Source organism: Furipterus horrens, unplaced genomic scaffold (assembly GCF_987537825.1).
Source record: "Furipterus horrens unplaced genomic scaffold, mFurHor1.1.pri manual_scaffold_36, whole genome shotgun sequence".
In the NCBI taxonomy this organism is placed as follows: domain Eukaryota; kingdom Metazoa; phylum Chordata; class Mammalia; order Chiroptera; family Furipteridae; genus Furipterus; species Furipterus horrens.
Genome location: NW_028327206.1, coordinates 553,966 through 569,833, shown reverse-complemented (window position 1 = coordinate 569,833; position 15,868 = coordinate 553,966). Strand labels below are relative to the sequence as shown.

The window sequence follows — 15,868 nt, the reverse complement described above, 5'->3', positions numbered from 1 at the left end:
AGTGAACAGACTTCAAAGACTGAGATAGTGTCTCCCTGAAGAAGAGCAGACTGATGGCTATCCAGTATAATAAAGATAATGTCTACCTCTGGAGAAAAGGGCAGGCATGTTTGCTGCCTATGAGAAAATATTCAGGCTCCTTCAATTTAGAGTTTTTCTTCTATAATCTACTACATGTTCAGGTGAAATCGGCCCTCTTTGCATCACCCTGTGGAAACTAAGGCTCAGCGAACTATCATAAAAGTACCATTACTGTAAAGAGTAAGTTGTGTGTCACCTTTGGTGCTATGGATATTGTTTAGATTACCACGAGAAAAACAGAAAGAAGGAAAGTTGAGAGGCTCATGAACATTCAAAGAAGGCAAAAAAGATGATCGGTTTGAAGGCTAAGCTCTACCATAAACAACACCATGCTGAGAAAATGCAAATGAAAAAGACCAAGATGCATGAAAATCAAAAGAACAATGAAAAGACTCCACAGGGAGCAGTACCTGCATATCTATTGGACAGAGAGGGCCAGTCCTGAGCTGAAGTACTTTCCAATATGATTAAACACAAACAAAAAGAGAAAGCATGAAAATGGCAAGTCCCTCTGCCCAAAGTTCATGCCCAGGGAGAAATAGAGGTACTAAAAGTTATTCAAACAGGGAAGAGAAGGAAGAGAAGTATGGAAGAGATGGTTACTAAAGTCTGTTCTACTGGAAACCCACCTAAATAAGATTCATTAGAAGACTGGGCTTACATTTCAAGAAGGCCCATGTCACACATCCTGAACTAAAAGCCACCTTTTCCTGCCAAGACTTGGTGTAAAGGAGAGCCCCCAACCCCCACTTTATACAACTTCATGGGTTATTACCAAAGGTACTAACAAGTTGGGCCTTGTGACACAAGGAGGCAAGGTTATTTGGGGAAAATGTGCCCAGCTTACTAATTCTGAAAATGGTAGATGCATAAATGCAGTCTTACTGGTTAGACAGCAGTTTCATACAAGTAACTCCTTATAATTATTGAAGACTACACATCGATCAGGAAAACTCCTTTACTGTGATGTTTCTGAGTGCTATCAAGCAGCTTACGTATCTGCAGTTATCAAGAGAACTATTTATTGTATTGTAGAGAGCATTAAAATGGCCCGGTTTTACCAAAAAAAAAAAAAAAAAAGCTGGACAGTTAGACAGCTCTTCCTGCAGTTTCTCTGATTCAGATAAATGCATCTCTCAACAGGATTACACCACTACTTTTTTTTCTCAGCTCCAAAGTATCCTGTTGTCCACCTTTAGCCTCTACCCACTGCAATCCTATCTCCCATTGTGATGGTCCTGCTGAACAGAACCTAATCCAACATCACACTGCCTCTCGTCTGTGTAGGGTTCACCCTTGACCCTCAGAAGACATGTGTGCACCTTTGCCCTGGCAAATTTGTAGAGTGCAGACTAACACCAGAACAACTAACTGCCTCTCATTCTGCTCTGGCACTAGTCAGTCCAGACACCAATGGTCAGTGTCCTGCTCTATCAGTTAATCCTGTTGAAACTGCCTGTCCTAGGCTTGAAGGGAGAAGCAGAAACCACCTACTTCTATCCTTAGTGGGGCAAGAGGAACAAAGCACATAGCACAGCTCTAAGGAACACTTTTCACAAATTCTGGCTCCTGAATTTTCAGCACCTTAAACTTTATATCCTGTAGTGTTTGGAATTTTTATTTTAATTTACTGTTATATTTGCAATGTCTCATCTTTTCACTTGAGTCAGTTTTAGTGGGTTTCTGATAACCAAATGATCCTTAAAAAACAGATCAACTGTGATAATTTAATTTTTTTGTTTTTGTCCTCACAAACAGTAGGATTTATTTTGCGATGACAGCCCATGGACTTTCATGTGATTTTGATTCATTTTATAAAATGTGTGTTGATAAAAAGTTGTATCTAAATAATAAAATGTAAAAATTGTATGCCAAAATATTAGATACCTGGATGAAAGGAATACTGTAAATTCCTAGAAAGAAAAAAACTACTGAAATGGACTAAAGAAGTAAAAGAAAATTTGAATTGACCTTTAATAGGTAAAGAGATTAAATTAATAATCAAAAAATTCACCGGAAATAAAAGTCCAGGACCAGTTGGATTTACTAGTGAATTTTAACAAACTTTTAAAAAGTAAGTAACACCTTTTTTTTTTTTTACAAATTCTTCCCAAAAATAGAAGGGGGAACACAAGAAAAAAATATATAGTCCAATATCCCCTATGAATATAGACGCAAAAACCCATATCATATCACTAGCAAAATGAATCCAGCAACATATGAAAAGAATGATGCACCATAACTGTATGAAGTATGCCTTTTTATCCTGATTCTTTGACATCTGAGGATTTGCTGACTCTGGAAAGGCTGTCCTTCCCAGAGCTAGCCAAATCCTAGAGATAGTAAACAACACATCTGTTAGTGCTCCTTTGACATACAAACCAAGGAACCCAGGCTACATGTCTACCACCTCCTTTATCCAGCTCTCACAGGGCTCTGTACTCTGGGCCACTATTCACCTACCCCAAATACTCAGCCTGGTACTAACAATAGACTCTACACCCCAGGCCCACTAAATTATTCAAATTAGCCAGCCCTAAACCTGCTTGCCCTGCCTTTTCCATTCCTTCCCATGGAAACCTCAATATAGAGTCTTGCCCACATTTTCCCCTTTTTCTATCTCCTGACTCACCGTGGTGCTTCCCCCATGTGCCATCCCTCCCCCCATGGCATAGCACGCTGCTTCTAACTGGGAAAACTACCTTTTCAATGGCAATTGTCTCCTGGTCTATTGGTCTTATCACCCTGAATAATAAAACCTATGTTTTAAAACAGTGACAAGTATTGGTACTTACAAAATAGTCATGGGGTGATAAAGTACAGCATAAGGAATATACTCAATAATTTTGTAATAACTATGTATGGTGCCAGGTAGGTACTGAAAATATCAAGGGGAACACTTTGTAAAGTATATGATTATCTAACCACTATTTTATACACCTGAAACTAACATAAAATAATATTCAACATAAACTGTAATTTTAAAATAAAATTTAAAATATTTTAAATAATAATAAAAATAATGACAAGTAGAACTTACCCAGGAATGTAAGATTGGGACAACATTCAAAAACCAATCAATGTATAATAATATACAATGTTAGTAGAATAAAGAACAAAAATTACATTATTGTATCAATAGTCATAGAAAATGCACTTGATGAACTCCAACACTCTTTCATCATAAAAAACACTCAGCCAACTTGTAAGAGAAGAGAGTTTTCTCAACCTGATCAAAGGCATGTACAAAAATCCCACAGCTAACACTGTATTTAAGGGTGAAAGATTGAAAATTCTCTCCCTAAGATCAAAGACAAGAATGTTCCATCTTAACACTTCTATTTGCCATTACACCAGAGGTTCTAGACACAGCGATTAGGCAAGATTAAGAAATAAAAATCTAAGGCAGACTTAGAAGCCTAAGGTTAAAGATGGAGAGGCCACAAAATGGAAGGACTCTGGGTCCCTAAATCATTGCTTGAAAGAGGCAATCCATGAGAGCTTCCACCCAGAAACACCCCCGTTAGGGAGTTTAGCAAGGAGGAAATAATCTTTTATAATTTTAAGCCTTTGAAATTGGGGGATATGTATATTTTACAGCAGTTAGTGATAAAGATACAAATGCAATTGAGAATGAAGTATAGATTATACTCCACAACTAAGAAGGAATACAACTACCTCAAAACTAGAGACAATCAGAAGTTCCAGAAAATTGAGCTGTATGGAAGACCAACAAACAAAGATATAAAGAGAAATAGTCATCCAGGCAGGTAAGAGGGATCGAGCCAGGGCAGAGAGGATGCGGTGTGGTAGTGGCAGCAGCACAGCAGCGGCAGGCTAGTGGAAAGTGCAGTCACACATTTTAAAAAGTGGGAAGAGACACCTGGGGAGCACTCCCAGTGCCAGACCAGACCCCACAGCTCACAGTTCAGCTCTGGAGAAAAAAAAACCTCATTGCTTCTGACTGTGAAAACCAGTGGGGGTTGGAGTGGAGGAAGAAAATGCTGGTCTCTCAGCAGAGTCCACTTGTTTAAAGGGCCCCCATGTCCTAGAACATCTGCAGACCCACCCACCCTGGGAACAAAAGCCAGGGCAACAACTAGAGGGGCACCAGTCCCATACAAAAGTGGGAGAAGCTCCTGGAATAGGGGCAAGTGCTGAGCAAGTGGCATTGTTTCCTCAGACCACTCCCACACACAGTGCCACAACATGGTGAAATGGGTCACCCAGTACTGACGAATACCTAAGGCTCTTCCCCCCTTAACTGTATCAGGTGCACACAGCTCTATCTAAAACACAGAGGCAAACAAACACAGTAGCCTGTCAAGATGAGGAGACAGAGAAGTATGGCCCAAAAGGGGGAACAGATCAAGATTCCAGTGGGAGAACTAAGCAACAAGAAGATAGCCAACCTAACAGATGTAGAGTTCAAAACACTGCTGATAAAGATGCTCACAGGCTTGACAGATATGCTTAAGTATGGCAGATGCATAAAGGAAGAAGTGAAGGCTATGCTAAATGAAATGAAGGAAAATCCACACAAAACCAATGGTGAAGGGAAGAAAACCAAGGTTCAAATCAATGATTTGGAACATAAGGAAGAAAAAACGAGTCAAACAGTACAGAGTGAGGAAACAAAAATTGAAAAAAATGAGAGGCTTAGGAACCTCTGGGACAACTTTAAACATACCAATATCCGAATCATAGGGGTGCCAGAAGGAGAAGAGGAAGAGCAAGAAATTGAAAGCTTAAGTGAAAAAATAATGAAGGAAAGCTTCCTAAATTTGGTAAAGGAAATAGACATACAAGTCCCAGAAGCACAGAGTCCCAAACAAGCTAGACCCAAAGAGGACCACACCAAGACACATCATAATTAAAATGCCAAAGGTTAAGATAAAGAGAGAAACTTAAAAGCAGCAAGAAAAAAGCAGAGAGTTACCTACAAAGGGGTGCCTATAAGACTGTCAGCTAATTTCTCAAAAGAAACTTTGCAGGCAAGAAGGGACTGGCAAGAAGTATTCAAAGTGGTGAAAAGCAGGGGCCTACAACCAAGATTACCCTATCCATCAAAACTATCATTTAGAATGGAAGGGCAGGTGAAGTGCTTCCTAGGCAAGGTAAAGCTAAAGGAGTTCATCATCACCAAGTTATTATTATATGAAATGTCAAAGGAACTTACTTAAGAAAAAGAAGATCAAAATTATGAACATTAAAATGACAACATAGTCACAATTATCAATAACTGAATCTAAAAAATAAAAATGAAATCCAACTAAGCAAACCAGACTAGGAACAGATTCATAGGTATGGGGATCATTTAGAGGGTTATCAGCTGGGAGGGGGAAGAGGAAGAAATGGGGCAATGGTACAGGGATTAAGAAGCATAATTGGTTAATACAAAATAGACAGGAGGGAGTTAACCCTTTCAGTGCCAACATCGCTGTGAACAGTGCTAACAAATTTTCCCAAAAGTGCCAGCGTTGCTTCCAGCGACTCTTTTTTCAGTGCCTATAAATGTAAATAACAATGGAATAATTCATATTTTATGTTTTGTTCTCTTTTTTTTGTACCTCAGGTTATATATTGATATAACTTTTTCTCATGTTGATCCAAATTTCAAATTACACATGGCACTCAAAGTGGTAAGAATAATATAGGAAAGGGTGAAGCCAAAGAACTCATATGCACAACACATGGACATGAACTACGGGGGTGGGGTTGCTAGAGGGAAGAGGGGTACTGGGCAGAGGGGAGCAAAGGGAAAAAAATTGGGACTACTCTAACAATATAGTCAATAAAATATATTTAAAAAATAAAAAGAAATTAATGAGGCAATTAATATATGTAAAGTGATTAGCTTTACAGTGTCTAACAGGTACTGTGTTCAATAAATATGTTCAAATAATCTCTATGATTAATATAAATTAATGATGTGATTTTTTTTTTGCCAAAAAAGAAAAATGAATAGATTATAAAATTAATTTTGGCTATTTAACTGTCTAGCCATTAAGGAGAAATAAAATTAGACCCTTATGTCATACACAGTAGTGAATTGCAGGTGGATTAAAGAGTTGGTTTTAAAGCAACAAATCTTGTAAGAAGTGTTGGTGAGTATATACGCAAATTTACTTTTTAATCAAGACTTGAAACTCTGAAGATATTTTAAATGTAGCCAATTACAAGTAAATATGAGAAAATTTAAAACTTTAATGTTATAAAGATTAGAGACTGGGTCATTAAATATTCTGCAACTTCCTCCTCTCCATCTCTCAGGTCACTCACTCTGAGGGCCTTCGCTGCCACGCTGTGAGAGACCCACATGGAGAGGAACTGCAGACTTCCACCCAGCCAGTTCATACATATGTATGTGAGCAGGTGACAGACGCTCTTCTAAGAGCTTTACCTACTTCAGTTCATCTAATTCTCATACCTCTTTGAGATAAGTTTGATGATCTTCTTTTTATAGATAAAAAACTGAGTCACAGAAAGCTTATAAAACTCCCCCAACATCACACAGCTGATATTGCCTCTTATATTCATGCTCTAAATTATACACATGACTAGGTTATTAATATGATTTGGAGGTGAAAGCAGAGAGCTGGAGGGTGGAAGGAGGAAGAAGTTAAATGAATTTAGAAAAAAATGGCTGAATGAAGAAAATATTATAATATCATCAAATTTACACATTTGTAATATTAGTGTATGTATATAAAGCCATTTTTACTAGTAAAAATAAATAAATACTAAAGAATATACCAGAAAAATTTTAAACTGTTTAATCCCACACAAAGAGAAAATTGTCATAATTATAATGAATTCGCCACGGTTCCTATTTTTATTGACATTTCACTCATTTAACAAATATTTAAGGAGCACCTACTGTATGCCAGGCAGTATACTACATGCTGTGAATAAGATATGGCCTCTGTCTACCCAAGGCATTGACAGTAGTGGGAAATGGAGACTAGCAAATGTGCTATACAATGAAGTAATGTGACTCTCCACACATCTGTAATCCCAACAAGACAGACATAATTTGTTTTCAAGTAGCACTAAAAAAATTAATTAAGTGCACATTGATATCTGCAAATCCAGTGTGATAATCAATCAGCTATGCTAACCTTCCTCACCTCCTCCTAGCAAACCTTCCCATGCAGCTAGGCTAAAATAATATAGGTGCAGCTAGCATTACCCCCATGGGCTCAAGCGAACATAAAATCTAAACCAAAAAGGAATGGAACAAGAAGCAAATATTTGATTTGTCAGCTTTTTTGAGATTTCTGAATTTTAGTACATGACCAATGCTTTGACCATAGCAAAAATAAGACGTCATATGTATCCTTTGATCCAAGATTTAAGTTAAGTGGTTTGAATTTATACACAGAAACTAATTCCATAAATGCACAAGTATATGCTGATTCCATTTGGATGGACACTTTCTGCAGTATCATTTCTCAGGATTCACACAGAGAGTGGTTGGAGTCTTTTTCCAGAACCACTCTTCAAATTACTTTATACATCGAAGTCTATTATACTAATAAAGCATTTGCTGAATGAGTATTTTAGAACATCAAATCTGATTTGGCAAAAAAATCCTCCCAATTAAAATCCTCGTGTAGAAACCAAAATATCCCAAGTAAGGGAACATTTGATTATTAGAGACTCACTGGAACAAAGTGTGCTGGTATTTATTCCTATTTCATAAACTACCTTAAAAACAGACATGGAATATGTTTTTTCCTATGAAAGTACATTAAGGCAAAAGAAGGGCATTAAGCACCTCACTGCAAAACAGGCAGGCGAGAAACAAGAGACTAAGGCCCACTGGGCAGGGCATTGTCTCTCTTCAATTTTATAATTCTGGGAATCTTGCAAAAAGAGCCTACAAAAAGGTGTAGAACTTTCCTCTGAAGCACCACCTAGTGCACTGACATGTAGTATTCAACCTTTTTTGAATGAATGAATGAATGAATGAATGGTTCTCCAACTGATTTTTCTACAACTCACCCTTTCTCCTTACAATCCAGTCACACTGGTTTCTTTTGGCCTTTCATGTTCCTCCCTCAGGGCCTTTGCACTTCCAGACTCTGCACCAAAAATCTGTTCCCAATTTGCCCACAGGTCTCCACTCACTATTTCGCATTTTAAAATTTCCTTCCCTGGCTCCCTTATCCAAAGAAACCCCACCTTCCAGACTCACATTCTTTAGTTTTTTCTTGTTCCATTTCCTTTAGCATACATCACTCCCTGGTATTCTCTTTTTCATTTATTTTTTACTTGTATATTGACTGTCTCCTTCCCTGTAGATGGTGAGCTCCATGAGAACAGAACCTTGCCTTGTTCAGTCACTGCTATTAGTGCCTAGCACTTTGCCCGGCACACAACAGGCACTCAATCAATATTTGTTGAATGAATGAATGAATGAATGAATGAGAGAGAGAGAGAGAGAACACTAACATAGAAAGACTGAAAATGCCTGTTGAAGCTCAAGTTAGACACTTCCATGGAATTTTCTTTGAAAATTCACTGAAATACTGGAATAGACTCAGTATTCTATTCTTTTAAAGATTATTAAGTGACTAAATCATGCTGGATTTTTCTACTGGAATATCACAAGGCCAACAGCAGTTTTTGCCTCAGTGCATTCTCTTTTATTTCCTGCCCAATCTGGGTCAAGGTTGAAAAACCAGAAGAAAAGATGAGAGAGACCACTCATTAAATCAACAGTTCCAGTTTTATTTCCCTGTTGTCTAGTCCATTCATGCCGCAGACCAGCCTCTTAGACACCCCACTACTCCACTTTCTTCTTCTCAAGTTGTAGCATTGATACGGCTATTAAGAGTGTTAATGACATCATGTTTCTATAATGCTGACAGGTACCATATAATTTTTTAAAACATAATGAAAATATTGTTTTCTTTTCTTCTTGTTTGTTTTTTTTTTCTTCTTTGTTATTGTTTCTAATACAGGGTCCAGGGTTTCATCTCCTCCCTCCCACAAATGACAGAAAATCACCACCATTATATAATTGCAATGTCAATGGGTCTTGGAGGTAAGTGCCTGTTTTGTAAACCACAGCTCTCCCTGTCTCCTGACACTGAACTAAGGGATATGTTGGTAAGCACGATAATGATAATGGCTCCAAGAGCCTATTCTGTTAGGTGTCATTACTGCAGGAATCAGCAGGCACCCAGGCCACACCTTAGTCACAGAGGCTGATTGCATTCTAACCGTTAACACTGCAGTTATACAAACACTCCTGATGACTTGGTTATTCTCATTATTTTTATCATATGGGGACTCATTCAAGTGTTTTGTTAAAATATTGTAAGTATATCTGCTGATGCATACCTCCACAGATTTTACTCTGCTTTCTGTCGCCTCCACGTTGTTTGGCTTATTTACCAGAACAAGGAAGGGTATGTGCCAAAGGGTTTTCAGTTTGCTAAAAATTCTGATAACTTCTGTGCACTCCTCACAGTAGCTATTCAGACAAGGCATCCACTTCCCACAAGTGGGACGGTCAGTGAAAATGAAAACTTTGCTACCAGTCAGTTGTGGGAAAGCTAATACAGTGAGTGCCGGAGCCTGAGGTTTTTCAGACAGTTTATAGAGTAGCAGCAGCACACTGATCACCATCTGTCAGAAGTCAGGGGTGGAGTCATGTAACCACTGGAGTATCCTAGAAACTGATGTCCAGGATGCTGAACACCTACTCTGGGATCTTCACATCTCAAACATGCCAAGTACCTTCCTAATTCAGGTCCTTCCAAAATGCTTATTTTCTGTCTGCCTGGAACTTGATCTTCTCAAATCCATGAAAACTTAATTTCTGAGCATCTAGGAAGTCTTGGCTGCAGGCAACAGAATGCCCGAGTAAAAGTGTCCTTAACAATGAGAACTGACTTTCCTTACCTAACAATATTCCATAGGCATGTAGTTCTGGATGGACTCAGAGGTTCCAAGTTATGTTAGAGCCAGGGGTGAGCTTCTGCCATTTTCTTCACTTTTCCCTCGTTGTTACAGGTGGCTACCACAGCTCCAAGCATCATGTTCTCACACAACAATATCTAAAGTAGGAAAAAAGGGAAGGGTTTTCTCTCACGTGTTTCTCTCTTTATCAGGCAAGAAAATCTTTCCCCAAAGTGTCTCTGTCCCTGCAAACTTCCACTCAGACAGCATTGAACAGGATGTAATCATATGCCCACACCCTATATGCCAGGGAAGTGGGGGTCTGGCAGTTTTAGTCTCCAAAGTAGGCCAATGTTTTTAGCAAAGGAGAAGGGCTGTTGAGCAGGCAATCAACAATGCCCACCACAGCAGGTTCTTCCATTTATATGTCCTTATGATAATACCCTGTACCTCTCCTTCGTACTTCTTATAACAACTGCTATTATGTAATTAACCTCTTTGAAATGTAAACTTCATGAAGGCAAAGTCTATCTTACTTGTCCATCATTATACTTCTGCTTCTTAGCACAATGCCTGGCCCCAGGCCCAGCTACATAATTTGTAGGACCCATGCAAAATGGCAAGCAGGGCTCCTTGTTCAAAATGCAGGACAGAAGTACTATTAAAAGTATTAAATTATAAAGTGTTTTCTTTCCATGTTCTCCCTCTCTCAACTTGTCATGGTGTTTTTATTTGCTATTTATGATTGTTCAAAGAAAAATTCAAACTGGAATTTGTTAGGATAAATTTTTACCATTCATCTTTATATCATGCGTTGCCAGCTTTAAATGCAAATATAAATTCATCTGAGGCATATGTGGAATCATCAAAGCAACAATTGTATTTTGTAGCTCCCAAGTACAAATGTATATTCTTTCCAGAATAGTAGAAATGCTGCACACAACTAACTCAACTCTTAATTCACTCCTTTATATATGCCCATCCTACTAACACCATCTAACCTGAGTTTACTGAAGAGTAGGGAATGGCTGAAAGGAAAAAGGTCTATCTTTCTCTTTCTATATCATCATTTTCAGTGAAACAAAACTCATAAAGAATATGATAAGTTTCCTGGATCGTCTATGTGTCTTTGAAAGTTCTGGTTTGAATGTATGGCCTCTTGGAGCTGTGAGCACTGTGCATACTTTATCCTGGATGTAACATGCTTCCCTTGCACTTGCTTCAAGTCTCACTGAACTCCTATTCAATATGGGTCTCCTGGAATTCTGTACTCATGGGCATCATGTATGCTGTGTAGAAACAGGGAAGTAAGGAATGAGGGAGACACACATGTTGTGTGTGTATATTTTTTCTTCTCATGTGTGTGCTTTATTATCCCATCAGACTTCACTTACAAAACACATATTCAACCATAAAATTATTAAGAACTTCAGGATGACAATAGCGAAGCATTAAATTAAGTGCAAGTCCTCCTGAGCATGGGAGCCTCTATAACAAGACAGGTCACCTACCCATGATGCTGGGTCTGTCTAGCCCACCTAGGTGCTCAATAAATATTTAATGAATGAGTGAGTGACTGAGTGAGTGAATGCATCTCTTTGAATTGCTTTCTGATTACTTCCATATGAATGAGCTGCTCAGGTTCCTAAAGCATTTTCTTATTCATTAAATTACATTCAGGTGGGAGGCATACTAAGCTCTCAGTAGCTCAAGGACATAGAAATGACCTAAAAAGGGGGAAAAACTGGGCCATAGGGGCTCCAATATGAAGTCAACAGTACAAAGTAAGGGTCCCAAAAGATCACAGAAAACTTGGGTTGGGGCTTCTGGGCCTCAGTATCTGTGGGGGTCCAATCTCTGCACAAGATACCTGAAGTGGGGCCAACAAACTGAACAATTTGGTATCAACTGCATTGACCACCATGTGACTGATGCTCCCTGGATTTGTAAAGTAGTGGCCTGGCCTGAGCATTGTGGTTGCCTGTGATCAGACACACAGAGTTGATAAGGAACAAGAGGAATCTAATGAGCCTGGACAAGATATTAAGATCCTAGCAGAGTGTGCTAATTTTAAGGTGGTATCTCAGTCCATAAAGAAACAGTCTTAAACTAAAAATTAAGACCAAAATCAAGTAGAAAGGCCAACAGTAAATACACAGTTTGACTCAGTAGAGACACAGGTAGTGCCTGTTAAGTTACAAACAAATTAAAAAATAAACAAAAACAGTAAGTGTGGAAGTTATTACCATTTCATACAGGTATCTCTTACCTCCCCAACAAAAGTATAAACTTTTCAAGGACAGGGTCAGCTTTTTAGGCAGGGCCAGCTAAATTTTCATACTGGCTTCTCTATGTTTAATAGGCAAGCTACTATACATCACTGAGCCTTTCTCCTTATCTCTAAAATGAAAAAAGCAATGCTTATATCACAGGATTGATATGATGGCTACATGTAAACCACCAAGCACAGTACCTTCCATATAATAATTCTAAAAACAGATGGTGGCCAGTATTATTATTATTTTAGCTTTTATATTCTCCAAGACACTTGTGAGTTTGATCACTTTAAAGGCTTGTATTATGAAATGCTTAGAGAGAGTCTAAGCCAGAGTATGTATTTTAATATCAAAAAAGCTACTTCTCTGTTCAAAAACTTTCAGCTGTGCAAAATTCTTGCAAAATTAAATTCTTGCCTTGGCATTTAAACCAACTACACCACTGCCCAAACTTATTTTCCTATACATACTTCCTAACAGTCCCTATGCTGCAGTCAATCTTGACAACCCACCATTCTCCTAAATAATGCAATACTAATGGTTTTCTGGTTTTGGTCATGCCGCCTAGATATTTGACTTACCCTCATTCATCACTTTCCAAGGTCTATTGATTCTCTGCACCTGTCTGTAATATCTGCTTCTTCAGTGCCTCACTTTTGCCTTCCCTCATCTATCGAGAAGATTTAACATATATGTTCATTTTTTAAAAACAAATAAGTTAAGGAACATAAAATGGAGTGAAAAGAGCCTCTTCAACAAATGGTGTTGGGAGAACTGGACTGGGACACTCAAGATGAATCAAAGACTTAAATGTAAGCCGTGACACCATAAAAGTCCTAGAGGAAAACATAAGCAGGAAAATTTCAGATATCCCACATAACAATATCTTCATGGATACATCTCCTAAGGCAAGAGAAATAAAGGAAAGAACAAACAAATGGGACTACATCAAACTAAAGAGTTTCTGCTCAGCAAAAGAAAACATCAGCAAGATAAAAAGGGAACCAACCATATGGGAAAATATATTTGCCAATGATACCTCAGGCAAGGGATTGATCTCCAAAATATATAAAGAACTTATATAACTCAACATCAAGAAGACACACAACCCAACCAAAAAATGGGCAAAGGACCTGAACAAACACTTCTCCGAAGAGGACATACAGAGGATCCAAAGACATATGAAAGAATGCTCAACATCACTAGCCATCAGAGAGATGCAAATAAAAAACTACAATGAGATACCACCTCACACCAGTCAGAATGGCCATCATCAACAAATCAACAAAAAACAAGTGCAGGCGAGGATGTGGAGAAATGGGAACCCTACTGCACTGTTGGTGGGAATGCAGACTGGTGCAGCCACTATGGAGAACAGTATGGAATTTCCTCAAAAAACTAAAAATGGAGCTGCCTTTTGAACCAGCAATTCCATTGCTAGGATTATATCCAAAGAATTCTGAAACACCAATTCGAAAGAACCCATGCACCCCTATGTTCATAGCAGCACTATTTACAATAGCTAAGTGCTGGAAACAACCTAAGTGCCCATCTGTAGATGAGTGGATCAAAAAACTATGGTACATTTACACAATGGAGTACTATGTAGCAGAAAGAAAGAAGGAACTTCTACCATTTGCAGCAACATGGATGCAACTAGAGAGAATTATGCTTAGCGAAATAAACCAGAAAGGAAACTACCTTATGCTATCACCTATTACAGGAGACTAATGAACAACACAAACAAATGAGCAAAATTGAACCAGAGGCACATAAACAAGGAGTAGACTAACACTGACAAGGGGGGGGGGGGGGAGGGGAAGGAGGGGAAGGGTCTAGTCAAAGCACATATATAAATGACCCATGGACGTGAACAACAGGATGGGGACTGACTGTGGGAGAAGGGGTGGGCAGGGTGCAGGGAAGCAATGGGGGAAAAAGTGGGACAACTGTAATAGAAAAACAAAAATTTTTAGTGGGGAAAAAAAATGAAAGCAAAATAAATTAGTAAATGAGCCAGCAAATGCCCCCTCCCCACCAAAAAATAAAATAAATAAATAAATAAGTTAGATTTATTTGTACCTTTTCCCAGGTTTTGAATTGGAAACCTCTTTAGAGATTTGCTTGTGAAAATGTCATCTTTCTTTTTTCAGTGTCTACAGTTCTGCATAATCTTTAAAAAGTATTAGAGCCTTCCATTCTTTCTGTTATCTGTGTAAAAAACTACTTTCTACTGTGAACTTCCAAGCCTCATCCTTCAAATATACTCTCACAAGGTATTTTTTTGGCTTCAACCTTCTTGAGAACTAATAAACTCTTTACATCTGAAAAGAGACAAATTCCACCAAAAAATGTTAATTCACTGGAGATCAAGTGGAATTTTAAATGTCCAAGTATTTCTACAAAAGCTATGTTTCCAAATATTGTAAGTCCTCACTTAACGTCATCAATAGGTTCTTGAAAACTGCAACTTTAAGCAAAACAACATATAATGAACCAATTTTACCATAGGCTGATTGATATAAATAAGAGTTAAATTCCTAGGACATATTTCTGGGCACAAAAGTGCCACCAAATAAGACCCCAAACACTTGTAATGTTAAAGATTGAAGTAATGTGAGCTCCACAAGCATTTAAGAAAGATAACTAAAAATAAGTAAGATTATTATTTTCAACCCACTTGTCCCAGTTCAGGATCATGGCGGTAACCAGAGTCAATCCCGGCAGCTGGGGCACAAGGTGGAAACCAACCCTGGACAGAATGCCCTTCTACCACGGGGTGTATTCATACACACACACACACACACACACACACACACACGCACACGCAGACACGGAATATGTAGACACACCAGTTCACCTTGCGTGCATATCTTTGGGAAACACAAGGAAACCATGTACATGGAATAATCCCACACAAACACAGAGGGAATGTGCAAATTCCATACAGACGGTGGCCCCAGCTGGGAGTCATTTTTTTCTCTTATGAACATTACAAAGGAACAACTTTGAACAAAACGTTACTCGAGGGTCTGCTGTACTGAATTTTACTTTACACAGCCATTGGTTTACAAATGTACAAATAAACGTATCTGAAGGGGATATGTTCCCAAGAACCCCAGTGGATACCTGAAACCTCAGATAGTACCAAACTCCACATATAATGTTTTTTGCTATACTTACATACCTAGGATAACGTTTAATTTATAAATTAGGCACAGTAGAGATTAACAGCAATAACCAATAATAAAATAGAACATTTATAACACTATATTATAATAAAGGTTATATGAATGTGGTATCTCTCTCTCAAAACATCTTACTGTACTGTATTCCCCCTGCTTGTGATGCTATGAGATGATACAATGCCTACATGATGAGAAGACGTGAGGTAGGTGACACAGGCATTGTGACGTAGTGTTAGGTTAGATTACTATAAGGGTTACTTGAACACAAGCACTGCAATACAGCAACAATAAATCTGATAACCCAGACAGCTATTGAGTAACTAGGGGTAGGGGAGGAGCCTCTACAGCCTAGAGATGCTGACAAAGGGATAATTCATGCCCTGGTCCGGGAGGAGCAAAACAGTGTGATAT

At 38.4% G+C, this 15,868-nt stretch overlaps 1 pseudogene; it reads left to right on the top strand.

Annotated features, from left to right (window-relative positions):
* Window positions 1-266: 266 nt before the first annotated feature.
* Window positions 267-15,868, top strand: part of LOC149990036 (ribosome biogenesis protein NSA2 homolog pseudogene) — a 39,052-nt pseudogene continuing 23,450 nt past the window's right edge.